This window comes from Diceros bicornis, chromosome 11 (genome assembly GCF_020826845.1).
Source record: "Diceros bicornis minor isolate mBicDic1 chromosome 11, mDicBic1.mat.cur, whole genome shotgun sequence".
NCBI lineage: Eukaryota > Metazoa > Chordata > Mammalia > Perissodactyla > Rhinocerotidae > Diceros > Diceros bicornis.
The window spans coordinates 10,965,082-10,979,303 of record NC_080750.1 but is presented as its reverse complement, the minus strand read 5'-3'; positions in this window follow the sequence as shown (position 1 = coordinate 10,979,303).

Here is a 14,222-nt window from a genome sequence, read left to right as displayed (position 1 = left end):
CTTTCTACAACTTTATAGAGATCCCTTAAAAAAATCTATAAGATTTCAGCAACTTATTACCTTAATCAGCATCATTCTGTATCAAAGGATTTTTTAGTGTCTTTGTTTAAACAAAGTTCTCTATTTTACTTATGCTAAAACGAGAGGTTAGGAAGACCTGTGCTAAATTACACAGTGAGGCAGTAGAAAGTACTATAAGAAAATCTTTTAACATATGCTTTTAAAAGAAATCATATGTTTTTCTAAAATTAAAAGCTTCTAAGCTCTATTAAATTTTTTCCTCTGGTGTTTGTGGTGTTATATTGTAGTGTATTTATTTTAAGAGACAAGAGCCCTTGACAGAATGAGAAACACTACCTTATAGAGGATGTTAAATGTGCCAAACTATTTCATTGTGTTTTTCTTCTGTCTTTTATCCAAAAAAGTATTCCTGATACTGAAAGAGACCAACAGATTTAAGTGGAAAATAGCAGCATGAAAAGGAGAGACACAGTCTCTCACTTACGCAGCTTTAAGGAAGGAGATAGATGATTGGGTAGAATTTCAAGAACTTTCCTGTAAGTATACATGCTGTGGTTCATTTTGCTAGGCACCAGAAGACCTTTGAAGAATGGTGGAAAGTGTCTGAATAGTGTCTCCTTAATTCACATCCAGTCTACATCTCTGCTGGAATTTCCTTGAGTTACTTCGTAATTGAGGGAGCAAGTTCAGCTGGTAGCTTGCTCTCAGTACAATGTCACTGCAAATGGGTGAAGCCTATGTATGCCTTGCATAATAATTGAGAGTCATTTTCTCAATAATAAATGATCTGTGCTGGGACTACATGTTTAGGTTCCAATTTGCTTTACGAACAGTTTTCAATGAGTCATCCATTGGAATGACAAGTTCCATTGCTACACTGTTATTTTGTTTAAACTCTATGTGCTCTTCAGGTTGGAACTAAGTTATTTTCACATTACCCATAGACAGATAATAAATCTTAATTTCAGCTCTAAATCATAAATTGAAACTCCATTGAATTTTCTATTTTAAATGCTGTCTTACATTGCTCCTAAAATAGTCTGAAGAACATTGCTTCCTTGGTGTTCCAGAATACCAATTTTGAAAAACTATTCAAGTGTTTATACAGAAAATATGACAATTTACGGTAACGGAAAACGTCAACACTCCTAGAAGGATTTCTACTCATATACTTTACCATAAAGAAAATAAGTGTAGACTTTGAAACAGTAAAAACTTAAGCAGCTTGCTGATATTTTAATTTAGAAATGTCATAAGATCAACAATTAATTTGATTTTCCTCTTCTTTTTGCTTCTATTGGGATGAGAACATTTAAAAAAAATTCTGTCATTTTCTTTCCTGAGTTATCTCATATATCTGATTAAACTGAAAACTTCTGCTTATTTATGTTCATTTATGAACTTCCTATAAAGTACAGTTACGTCTTCCCTGTCACGCTCGTATTGCTAAATCATCTGACAAAAAGTGTCTCTTCTCCTTTCCTTGAAGTACTCAATATTATAACAAGCTGCTTAGAAAGGCATAAATACTCCTTTTAAATACACCACTCATGGTTTAAAGATATCTAAATAGGCTTTGTTATGCTACAGAAATCTTAAATCATGAGGGCAAGCTTGACCACAGTGATTTATTTCTTGATTACTCCAAGGCATACTTGTTGGATTTTGACCCTTCTTGCACCTTTCTGTAGGAACACACTTGATTTCTGCAGTTAAAAGCCTATTTAGACTCCAGATCTTATGACTATAACAGCTGACTTGCTGACTAATTTATTTTCTTGACATAATATGTGCTGCATTCAGATATTTCACTTCTTTTTCTGTAGTTTTCTTATAGCTTTTCCTTTGGCACAGAAGAAGAAAACTTCTTACCTTCAAATCACATCTCTTTGTGGGTAGTCTAACGCTATCTTCTCAAGCAACAGTTTTACTGAAAGTGAAGGGTTTCTTCATCCTGTGATTCAGTTTTGGGGCCTTGTCTAGTGTATGGTATTAAATATATGATTTTTGATGGAATTTTTTTAGTAATAATTAAAAAAAATTAATATGTGTGACAATGAGGACTGAAAGGTTTTTCTTGTTTGAAAAATATCATCAAGAGCCGGCCCTGATGGCCTAGTGGTTACAGTTCAGCATGCTCTGCTTTGGTGGCTGGGTTCTATAACAAGCACAGAACCACACCCCTCACCTTTCAGTTGCCATGCTGTGGTGTTGGCTCATGTAGAAGAACTAGAAGAACCTACAACTAGAATATACAACTATATACTGGGGCTTTGGGGAGGAAAAAAAAAAGAGAGAAAGATTGGCAACAGATGTTAGCTCAGGGCAAATCTTTCCCAGCAAAGAAAAAAAAAATATATGTATATATGTAAAATCAATTTTTGGTTTTGTGTATAGCAATTAAGAGTAAGAGTGGTATAGACAAAAAAGAAGGTAATTGAAAGTAGAGTATAACTATGTGTTATATTAAAATGGATACTTTTGATATTCAGAAAATTCAAACAATTCAAATTAAAAGCCTCACTCTGTCCTGGAGAAACAGAGAACATGTGTATCATTGCATCCTTCCTCCTTCTTCATGTTTCCCTTTTTACTTCTCTTTCAACTTGTTTTTATTTCTAGCGTGAAGAGGATATGGCTTTTCATTTGAAGTTTTTTCCTAAGTACTTTAATCAGAGTTTCAAAAAGTAAAGTAAAACCTAAGCCCTTTCATCACTCTGCTGCTCCATACAAACACTTATACATCTTTTCTTGACAGTTTTTACTTATCATAGGAGTAAACAGGGAGAGTATGCCAACAGAAGGATTAAGAAAATATCAAATTTACATTTTCAGACCTGGTCACTCATTTGCACTCCAAAACGATTTTTTTCTGTTACCGTTGGGACATTTCTACTAAAATTTAGAATTTCTAAAACTGAACACACACACACACACACACACACGGACAGACATGCACACACACTCAGAGAGGAAAGTCCTGGGTGCAAATATTAGTCATAATGATGAACCCTGGCCTTCACTTCAAACACTGTAGGGAAGGGATAGATGGCATCCTTCTTGGTCATTGCTCAGGCAGCAGGACATGTCAGGTGAGCAAAATCACTGATTTGATATAACACTTCTTGTCTAATGATGGCTAGGTCTTAAATGTCTGGAAGCTCCACGTTTCTCATTTCCTTCAGAATGTGAAGGCAGGGAGAATGATCCGTCAATTTCTAGTGCAACTCACTAATGCAGAGCTGTCAGATGTTTCAGCTCAACCTCTCTTCTGTAGGAAGCACGATGTTGAGATGGTTCTTACTATCCCATGAGGTTACTGATTTTATGTTGCCAGACAAAGGAGATCAGCTTAGTAAGACAGGTTCTTCCGGCATAGGTAGAATGGAAACTCGTAATTTCCAGGTCCAGCTACCATTGGACCAAATGGTTTATACATGTGTTTTCGGTGGTTTTTTTGAGGATATAAAACTTAAGCCAAAAGTCATTGCCTGATGAATGCCAGGATTTGGATTCCAAATGTGACTCTCTGGTATTAATTTTTGTAATAGTGGAACAGGTTACTGTGTATCGAAGAAACTAAAACCATTTATGAAAAGTGAAGCCGACAGCATGTTCTTTAATTGAATAGCTAATGCAGCATTAGGATTTGGAAAGAGTTCTTTTTAAAGACTTAAATGGACTGGCAAACCAACAACAAATATTGTATTCCATTAATGTAACTAATTTAATTTGTTATTTGCAATTAAAGAAAATCTCATTTCCTGCACAAAATAATTTTGGCCTTGCCAGCTTTATTTTTTGCAGCCAAGTAGCTCTGATTTTGCTTGTCTTTTCTACCTGTGAACTTTTAAAAGCTATTGGATCATCGACAGAAAGTGGACACAATCTACATAACAAATCAGTTGGAGACAAAGAAGCAACTGATTGCACACATCATGTGACTTATTAGTAATGTAGTAATGTTCTACGTAGCCTTGTTGTTTGGTAAATTGTGTAGATTCATTTTTTATTATATTGACACTAAATAACGAAATTAAGAAGTGAAGGGAGGTTAAACTATTCTATATGACGGAATTAGAAAGAATGGCAACGTTACGATGTGCCAGGTCTTGAGGAAGGTGTGTCAGCTTACGGCCGGGAGACTGGGACATGCACGCATCGTCCGTCTGCTCTCACTGATGAGGAGCAATGTGCTCACACGTTTTTCTGGGTTTTCATTACAGCTTTTATTTCTCCATTTAAGTGAGTGAGTTCTACTATTGTACTTGGTTTCTGTAACTTGAGATGCAGATGAAAATGAAAGAATCCTCAAATATTGAAAGTTTCTTTTGTCTCTGAAAATTGATTTTCAGAAATTGGAAACTGAAAATCATTCAAGAACTCAATAACGAAAGATGACTTCAACCAGTGCATGTCTGTGTGTGTTGTGTTCTTCCTGTTTCCTTGCTCCATTGCTACCTAGTCACGGGCCCATTAGCATAGAAAATAATATCGATGTGCATCCTTGCATAGTTTTCTGTGCATGTGTGTGTTATATACTTAAATGCACACAGGTATACCCACGTCATTTTAAGTATTAATGCTAAACGCATGTACTAATTTTCACTTGTAACTTTGGTCAATATTTTGGAAGTCTGTTTTCTCAGCTACTAATGGATGTTATATAAAGCTTTCAGTGTTCTTTGGCGAACATGTGAAATTAGTTGTGATTGCTTAAATCTCTTAAATTTCTGATTTGAAAAAGTTTGCATGTACTTCTTCTATTTTTGTGTTTTTACTGAACAATAAATTACCTGATGTTTATTTCTGGTATGATTTTAAAGAGATTTCTTACCCTGGAAATGATACTTTAGCCACACGATATAACGTGAATGTGGCCACAAGTTCACTTCTAATTCACCAGACTTAACTTCTCTTCGTAATTGTGAATTTGCAAATAAATTGGGATATTGACAGCAATAACATAAATGATGAGGAGAGCTAACTAATACTGAAGAGTCACTCTTGCTTAGCTGTGGTGCTATGCTCTCTACATATTTTATATCATCTTTAAAATAACCCAGTGAAGGAGGTACTATTATTCCCCACATTTTATAGATGAAACTGAGGCTTAGAAAGTTTAGCCTCACAGATTTAGGATTGAGACAGTTCAGTTCCTTGTTCTACCACGTACCCTCTGAAACTCAGGTTTCGTGTGGTAAAATGGGAATCATAATGACTGCATCATAACGTTATTGTGATAATAAAATGAGATATTTTGTGACTGGCACAAGATAAACATTTAATGAAGGGTGGTTACTATGATAGGGTGTAACTCATGACTTTTGAGCCCATTTTCTTCCCTCTCTCCCAGGAATGAACTCTATCATTTACATCGCCTTTCATTCAAGTCATCAATTCAAATTCAAATTCAAATTCATCCACTGAAATTTTACTTTCGGGATACAAATGTATTTTCATGTACTGCATCTCAAAACCAAAAAATTTGCATTTTCAAGTCAACTCTGAACATTGCTCCATACTTCGGGTTAATCTGCTCTTTCTAAACTGCTAAATTATTAAATATCTTACAAATATAATTTGTAATAATAGATATTACTTCCTCACTACTCACACAACTTTAAAATAATGCATTATGATTTTATCAAAGTAATATATGCTCTAAAACCAAATTATACTAAGAGATTAATAATAATAATAATTAAACAAAATCCTTATAATGCCAGGCTACTCCAACCTCCATCCTACTGAGGTAAACTGTGCCACAGAGGCAAACTCATTTAAATTATTTATTGGTTTATTCTGGTATTCACCATCATATTGCTCAATACTCTTACATTGCTACTATTGATTATTTCTCTCATAAATTGTCTCTTTATTTCCCATTGTTTTATGAGGACACAGTTATCTAATTCCCCCTCAGCCCACAAGCTGTTTACCCTCCTTCATTCTCCCAATCTATTGAAAGAACTGCAAAATCCTTCTCCCCACAGTTGAAGAAATCAAGTAATCTATGTGTTTCCTATTCCTCCTTTTGAAGCTGCTTCAATCTGTCCTGGGTGACCTGTAGCCAGGTGCGCAGCTGCAGACCTGGAATATCCCTTCTCCATCCTCCACCTTCTGTCCTTCCCCCTCTCCAGTGTTGGTTCCCAGTTTCCAGAGTCTTATGTTTTCACTGTTTATGACTTATTCTTCCTTTTGCACGCTGCTTACCCTGCAGTAATTTCTTGAAGATGGCTGCATGGAAAGTAAGACTTTTGGTAGGCCTTGTATGTGAGAAAAATATCTTAATTTTTGTCTTGACCTTGGTGGACACACAGATATAGAATTCTAGACTGGTAATCAATTGTTCTCAGCCTCTAAAGGCATAAACTGAAGGCAAGAATAATATTCTTGAGTAATCTAATGACAATCTTATTTCTATTTCATAATATACAATCTACTTTTTTTGTTTGTTTGGATTTTTTCCCTCTTCGCTACTTTTTTTTTAATTCCCTCTGTTCTGAAGTTTTGGAATGATAGTCCCTGATAGAATCATTTTTTTCATTTGTGATAATGGACAGTTGGTGGGATCTTTTAATCTGGACACACATATTTATTACTTTGGAAATATTTCTTTTTTAAATAATCTTCTATTTATTATCTCTATTCACTCTTTCTAAAACACATATCAGTTGTGTTTTAAACACAACTTTCTAAAACAATATCTACTATAATATTCCATTTTCCTTTTCTATTTTCTATCTCTGCCTTTTTTCCTACTTTCTGGGAAATAGTCTTAACATTAATATGCTATAGGCTTTCATGAAATGTCTATTGATCTTTGGCTATTGAATCATAATTTAGAGCAAGACATTAAAAAGCTTACTGAGGCTCTGTGTATAGCATTTGCGTGTATGTGTGTAGGAGAGGGTTTGTTGAATGACGGAAAATAAAGTTCTACTGTGGAATCTCAAATTGCTTATGTCTGTAATTTTTTGTTGTAGTTATTGTTTGTTTATTGTTTCTTCTGTTTGTTTGTTCGCATCTTTTTAGACCAACTAATTTCTTCAGAGATGAATCCTCAAATCTCTTGCCTGGTGCCACACATCTGGCTGCTTTCATACTGGTAACTGAGTAGAGAAACAGAATGGGAACTATGAAGTTCAACGGACAATTTCATGTATTTCCCTGGTGGTCAGGACATTTTTCACCCTCCTCCTCCCCCTCAGCTACCCCTGGGTTTCCTGTGACTGGGATCACTTTGACTAATTTTTCCTGAGAATATGCATTCGTCTATTTCCTCATCAGGAAGGGCTAGTCAGAGGTCTGTGTTGGTTGGGAGGGTCTTGGACAATCTAACTGCTCCTTCAGGAGACTGTTAAGAAACTGTTACCCCTACCTCACTGAGGCAACTTGTGCCTCATTGTAGGAAACCTTCACAGTGGTTTCTGTAGCACAACTGCTTCTTTTCGTCACCCCCCTGTGCAGGCACTTAGCTCTCAGCTTTCTCTTGCTATAAGTCATTTACCCCTCATGCATCCTTCTGCTTCCCATCTCCATAAATTGTGTTGATACTTCTCACCTGCTGTCATCTTATCTCTAGTACTCTGTAGAGTTATGGGTTCATACATTTTTAACTTTCATTTCTGTCACTGCAAATTTTAGGAGGAATCAGAAAAAAAGCACATGTGTTCAGATCTTCATGCTAAATGATATTCTTTGATTCTTGACCTTCACCTTGGTGAAATCCCCCTTCATTCTCCTGTAAGTACTTTTAATGACCAAATCTAATGATATCCTTTAAGATGACTTCTCTTTGATTAATTATACTAACAGAACTTTCATTCTTTTACTGAAATTCTTTTTTTCCCTTGGTTTCCATGACTCTATTCTCTAAGTTTCTCTCAAACCTCTGTATAATAGTTTAGACTCATTCATGCCTCTCTGTCTCTGATTACATCTTAAATTTGTTGACAGGGCAGAAATGGGGAGACTTCAGCACATTTGTAATCCCAGTGGTTCTGTGATATGTTATTTCTGTAAACTCCATGAGGATTTAGCATTGCTATCCTTCAATAGCAGCCAATCCTTCAAGGGAAGAAAATTATTGCTCTATGTACATTGTTGCCTGGGCTCTGCCAGGTAAAACCTAAAGAGAAACTTTGTAATAACTCTTTCTATAGTTCTCTCATTCCTTTGATTGCAAAATAGCTATATCTCATTTGTAATGTTGCCGAGAGCGAGAAAATTTTCCATTTTAGTAAGATCCAAACTTGGGAATAAAAAAAGACAGAATAAATCTTCCCATTTTCTTTCATGAGAGCAAAGTTTTAAAATTATCCTGACCTAGAAAGAGAAAAACAAGGCCATTACAATATCACAAGTAGTACAATAACTGGAAATGTGCACTGAGAAATAGTGAAGAATTTGACTTCCTAGACAACTCTGCCTAGTGCTTCATTGAAAAATATTTGGTGGCTTTTACCTAAAAATTAACCCTCTCGTTACTTTCATTGTCAGCAAATTCAGAAATCTGTGGGGAATCGGCATAAAACAAGGCTAAAATGACCTTAAAGCACCTAATCAACTTTTGAATCAGTAGTGCTTTGCTTTGCAATGTGCAATTCAGATTTCCTCCGCAGTTGCATCATCCACAAACAGTTTCATTTCTTCCATTCCAATCTGCACATACCTTTTATGTTTTTTTCCTGTCTCATTGCATTAGCTAGGACTCACAGTACCATATTGAATAGGAGCAGTGAGAGGGGACTTCCCTGCCTCATTCCTGATCTTAGTAAGGGAAGCTTTGAGTTTCTTGCCATTACATATGATGTTAGCTGTAGTTTTTTTGCAGATATTCTTTACTGAGTTAAGGAAGTTCTCTTCTATTTTGGATGGGATTTAAATGTCATTTCCTTCATGTATTTTGTGTGTGTTTGTGTAAGGAAGATCAGCTCTGAGCTAACATCCATGCCAATCCTCCTCTTTTTGCTAAGACCAACCTTGTGCTAACATCTATTGCCAATCCTCCTCCTTTTTTTTTTTCCCCTTTTCTCCCCAAAGCCCCAAGAGACAGTTGTACGTCATAGTTGCACATCCGTCTTGTTGCTGTATGTGGGACGCCGCCTCAGCGTGGCCAAACAAGCGGTGGGTGGGTGCGCGCCCGGATCCAAAGCCGGGCCGCCAGTAGCAGAGTGTGTGCACTTAACTGCTAAGCCACGGGGCTGGTCCCCTTCATCTAGTTTTGATAGTGAGATTTTAACTACTTTATAAAGAGAATATAAATCTTTGGAAAACACTGTCACCTTTTGAGTCTAATTAAATAATGATATTACCATTGTCAATGCATAACTGTTTTGGTTTAAATTTAAATGTAAATATATCTATGCTCTACTTCTCCTAAGCAATTGTACTTCTGATTTGAAGCATAATAGAAAATTGTAAGTGGATTAATTACATACAAAACTGTAAATCTCATTTTTGGCATTGTTCGCATTCTTACCACCTTAGAAGAACCACTGAAAGCTGACTGCAGCGTAGCTCCTGAGAAACTGACAGAGAAACGTGCTAGGGAATGAATTCTAAAATGGTGGTTAATGAGCTACTATTGTTTCCTCTGTGAAAAGGCAGAAATAGAAGTCACTTTGAGAAGCCTATTTGCCTCAATAAGGGAAGGTTTTCTCTTCTATGTGTCAATACATGGAATAAGGATATTCATGACATACACAATCCTTAGAACTGGAAAATTTTACTTTTATAACTGATTACCTATACTGAGCATTATTCAAATATTGACTGTCAATCTGGTCCTATATTAAAATCCTCCTATGCTAAACATTCCCATTCATTTACAGTCTGTAAAATTACATTAAAAGCAGTCCAAAAACAAATCAAGAGGCTTAACTGTCATTTTTAAGTGATTCTAATTATACAGTGATTTTTTTTTGCAGTGATTCTCGATTTTCATAATTCCAAACTGAACTTCCCTGAAATAATTTTAGTTATTATTTTTCCTTGCTTTTTATGTGATATTGTGATTCTCTGGTGATTTTGCATTAGCTTAGATTAGTTCTATGCACTTGAGTTTTAATTTCAGACTCTCTTATATTTCCACCAAATGTTCATCATTGAATTCTATCAATGATTTCATTTTATCATAGCGGAACTACATTTTTCCCTATTCTATAACCTTTAAAACTAATGTGTCATAGCATAAAATAAAGTAAACCTTCTCTGCATTGATCAGGACTATTATTATTGCAAATAAAACACACCCAGCCCAAGCTGTTGTCTCACACAACTGGTAAACTGGGTTAGAGGAGGTTGGGCAAAGCTACACAAAGAATTTAAAATGATAACATCGGGCTTGTATGTACTTGCATGCTCACTCTCTCTTGCTCTCTCCCTCTCTGTTTCCATTTACTCACTTACTTATCTCCATCTGATTTTACTTTAAGACAGGCTTTCTTTATGTGTTAGTAAAGTGGCTGTAATTCTAAGGAAAGAAAGATTGTCTTTCTCAATTGCTCTCCCAAAATTTCCAGAGAAGAACTTGACTTGCTGTCTTTAATCATGTAACTATCAAGGAGCCAATTTCCCTATTCAGTGATTGAATTACCCTGATTTTTCTGGCTTGGGTCACATGACCCATCTGTGATTGTGTGGTGGACAGAGATGATTTTGATTCAAATCAAATGGGCTGAAAAGAATTAGTATGTAATGTGATAGACACAGCTCTTCAAAGGAAGATAGATCCATCACCACCTCAGAGCTCAGCCTCTCTTGTCACGGTCCTCTCCATCTCATCTTTGACTGCCTGAATATGGACATGTTTGTGCAGAGTATTAGCTTTATCAGAGCACTCATTTAAACACACACACAGCTATTTAGGCATTTATTTTACATTTGGAGTTTACTATAAAAGTGATCTAAAGTGATACGTATATTTTCCTTGGCATCTGCTATTAAATATGGAAGAATAAAAGAGAATGAGAGAGAGAGAGAGAAACGGGGTCGGGGAGTGGCATACAGAGAGTGGGAAGGAGGGAGAAGGAGAGAGAATTGATAGACTGCCACTTAAAATGCTACTGAGAGTTTGGTAGAGGATTGCCTCACAAGGCTATATTTATCTTTGCTTTTTTCAGCCAGAGGGATACACACGAGAGATTCAATAGGATATTTTTAGAAATGTTTTTGACTTAAACATTTCTGTATTAATAATTTTTTATATAATACTTTTAGTTATTTCTACACAAATAGTTTCTTAAAAACATTTACCTCAGGGCTGGCCCCATGGCACAGCGGTTAAGTACCCGCACTCCGCTGCTGACGGCCTGGGTTCAGATCCTGGGCGTGCACTGAGACACTGCTTGTCAGGCCATGCTGTGGCGACGTCCCGTATAAAGTGGAGGAAGATGGGCACAGATGTTAACCCAGGGCCAGTCTTCCTCAGCAAAAAGAGGAGGATTGGCATGGATGTTAGCTCAGGGCTGATCTTCCTCACACACACACACAAAAATTTACATCAACACTTATGGTTTTGTTAATATTGACTTACAATTTATTTCTCCTTTGTAGATATTTTAATTGTGCATCATTGTTTAATTTTAAGGCATACATCACTAAGAAGCTTACATATCATGAGCACAGTATTTGTACATCTGCTTTTACATAACGTGCTCATGAATGCATGTTCTGGGTCAGAGCTGCATTCCTTTCCTAATGTTCCTAACACTTCCTAATGTTTCTACTGGAACAAATTACCACAAAATTAGTGGTTTAAACAACACAAATTTATTATCTTACAGTTCCAGAGGTCAGAAATCATAAATGAGTTGGAAGGAACTAAAATCAAGGAGTCAGCAGAGGTGTGTTCTTTTTAGAGACTCTGAGGGAGAATCCATTCCTTGCCTTTTCCAGCTTCTAGAGACTGCCTTGATTTCTTGCCTTGTAGCCCATCCCTCCTACCTGTGTTTATGGCATCGCGTCTCCTCTGACTCTGACCCTCCTGCGTCTCTCAATGTGATTACCTCAGGCCCACGTGGATAACCCAAGATGAACCCCATCTTGCAGTCCTTAACCTTAATTACACTTGCAAAATCCCTTTTGCCATTTAAGGTAAGATTCGCACGTTCTGGAATAAGGACTTGGTAGTACAACATACTTATTAAAATCGACAAAATCCAGAACACTGACAATACCAAATGCTGGGGAGGATGTGGAACGACAGGAACTCTCATTCACTGCTGGTGGAGATGCAAAACGGTGCAGCCACTTTGGAAGACAATTTGGCAGTTTCTTACAAAACTAAACATATTACCATATAATCTAGCAATCATGCTCCTCGGTTTTTACCCAAATGAATTGAAACCTTATATTCACACAAAACCTGCATGCAGGTGTTTATAGCAGCTTTGTTTCTAGTTGCCCAAACTTAGAAGCAACCAAGATATCCTTTAGTAGGTGAATGGATTAACTGTGTACATCCTGACAATGGACTATTATTCAGCACTAAAATTAAATGAGCTATCAAGTCATGAAAAGACACAGAGGAAACCATGAATATTACAAAGTCATGAAAAGACATAGAGGAAACCATGAATATTACAAAGTGAAAGAAGCCAATCTGAAAAGACTACATACGTTTCCCATCTACGTGATTCCAACTATATGACATTCTGGAAATGGCAAAACTATGCAGACAGTAAAAAGATCAGTGGTTGCCAGGGGTTGGGAGTGGGAAGAATGGATAGGTGGAGCACGGAGGATTTTTAGGGCAGTGAAACTATGCTGTATGATACTATAATGATGGATACAGGTCATTATACATTTGTCCAAACTCACAGAATGCACAATGCCAAGAGTGAAGCCTAATGTAAGCTGTGGCCTTTGGGTGATTATGAAGTGTCCATATAGGTTTATCAGTTGTAACAAAATACTACTCTGGTGTGGGATGCTGATAATGGCAAAGGCTCTGCAAGTGTGGGAGCAGGGAGTATATGGGAAATCTCTGAATCTTTCCCTTAATTTCACTGTGAACCTTAAACTCATCCGGAAAAAATAAAGCCTTAAAAAAAAATAAAATTCAGGATAAACTTTGGTTATGGGGCTTTTTGTTATGACTGATACAAACAAGGAAAAGGGGAATAACGACTTTGGTAGACTTAGAACACGGTGATAGCGAGCTGCAGGGTTGGGGTATATGGAAGTTTGAAGATCTGGGTCTCCATCTTGACTGCTACTAACAGTGGCAAGTAAAACTGGGGAGGTTAGTCCTCAAGTATGAGATTTACTCCTGGTGTATTTTGGGGGAAGGTGGGACTTATTCTAAGTGAATGTGGTTCCTCATTGACCAAAGATGAGGGGGTTCAGAAGATGTGGGTCTAGCTTCAAGCACAAGCCCTCTTCATAATCTAATAATCTAAAGTGGTGATTTGTTGGTATTTCACATATGTTAAATGTTAAGGAAAATTTCTTAATGCTTTTAGATTATTTTATGCTTTCAAATAAAAATAAGATTTTCTGTAGTTTTCAATGATAATTATACCTAAAAGGACTGATAGTTTCAGTGAATTTCAATTGAAAATCACTTAAAGTTAGGATAAAACGTATTGTGCTGATATTACTTATCAGTTCCTTTTATGATGTATTTGGAAAATGAAACTAAATTTTACTTGTTGAGGAACTACGATTTAGGAAGTAATCAATGAAATGTTTTTCTGAAATTTTTAAATATAGTTGAACTACCCATAGAAATCTGTATGGTAACACTCCTAAAACACCAAGTCCAATGGGCAAAGTTATTAAAGTGTCAGAGTGATTCTTCTTGGCTTCTGCTCTTTCTTCCAAAGGGAAAAAAAAAAAAAAAGAATACATGGTGTTGCATGCACCTGAATGCTTGTAATAGAAGCCTAACACTTACATTGCTCTTACTCTGAGCTGAGGAATCTTGCTAGTCTTTTATTTATATTACTTATCTCTTCCTCATAGTAACCTTGAGACACTAGTTCTATCATTATACCCATACGTAAAGAGGACACTGAGAGATTACACCCTTAACTGAGCTGCCCAAGTTCCCTCAGCCAGTGAGTGAGGGAGCCAGCGCCTGACCTCAGGGAATCTGCTCCCAGGTGAGCCCCTCATCACTGCACCTCATGACTCACAAACTGCTCCTACCTTTCGGAGGAGACATGACCCATGTATTGGGAACTCCATTT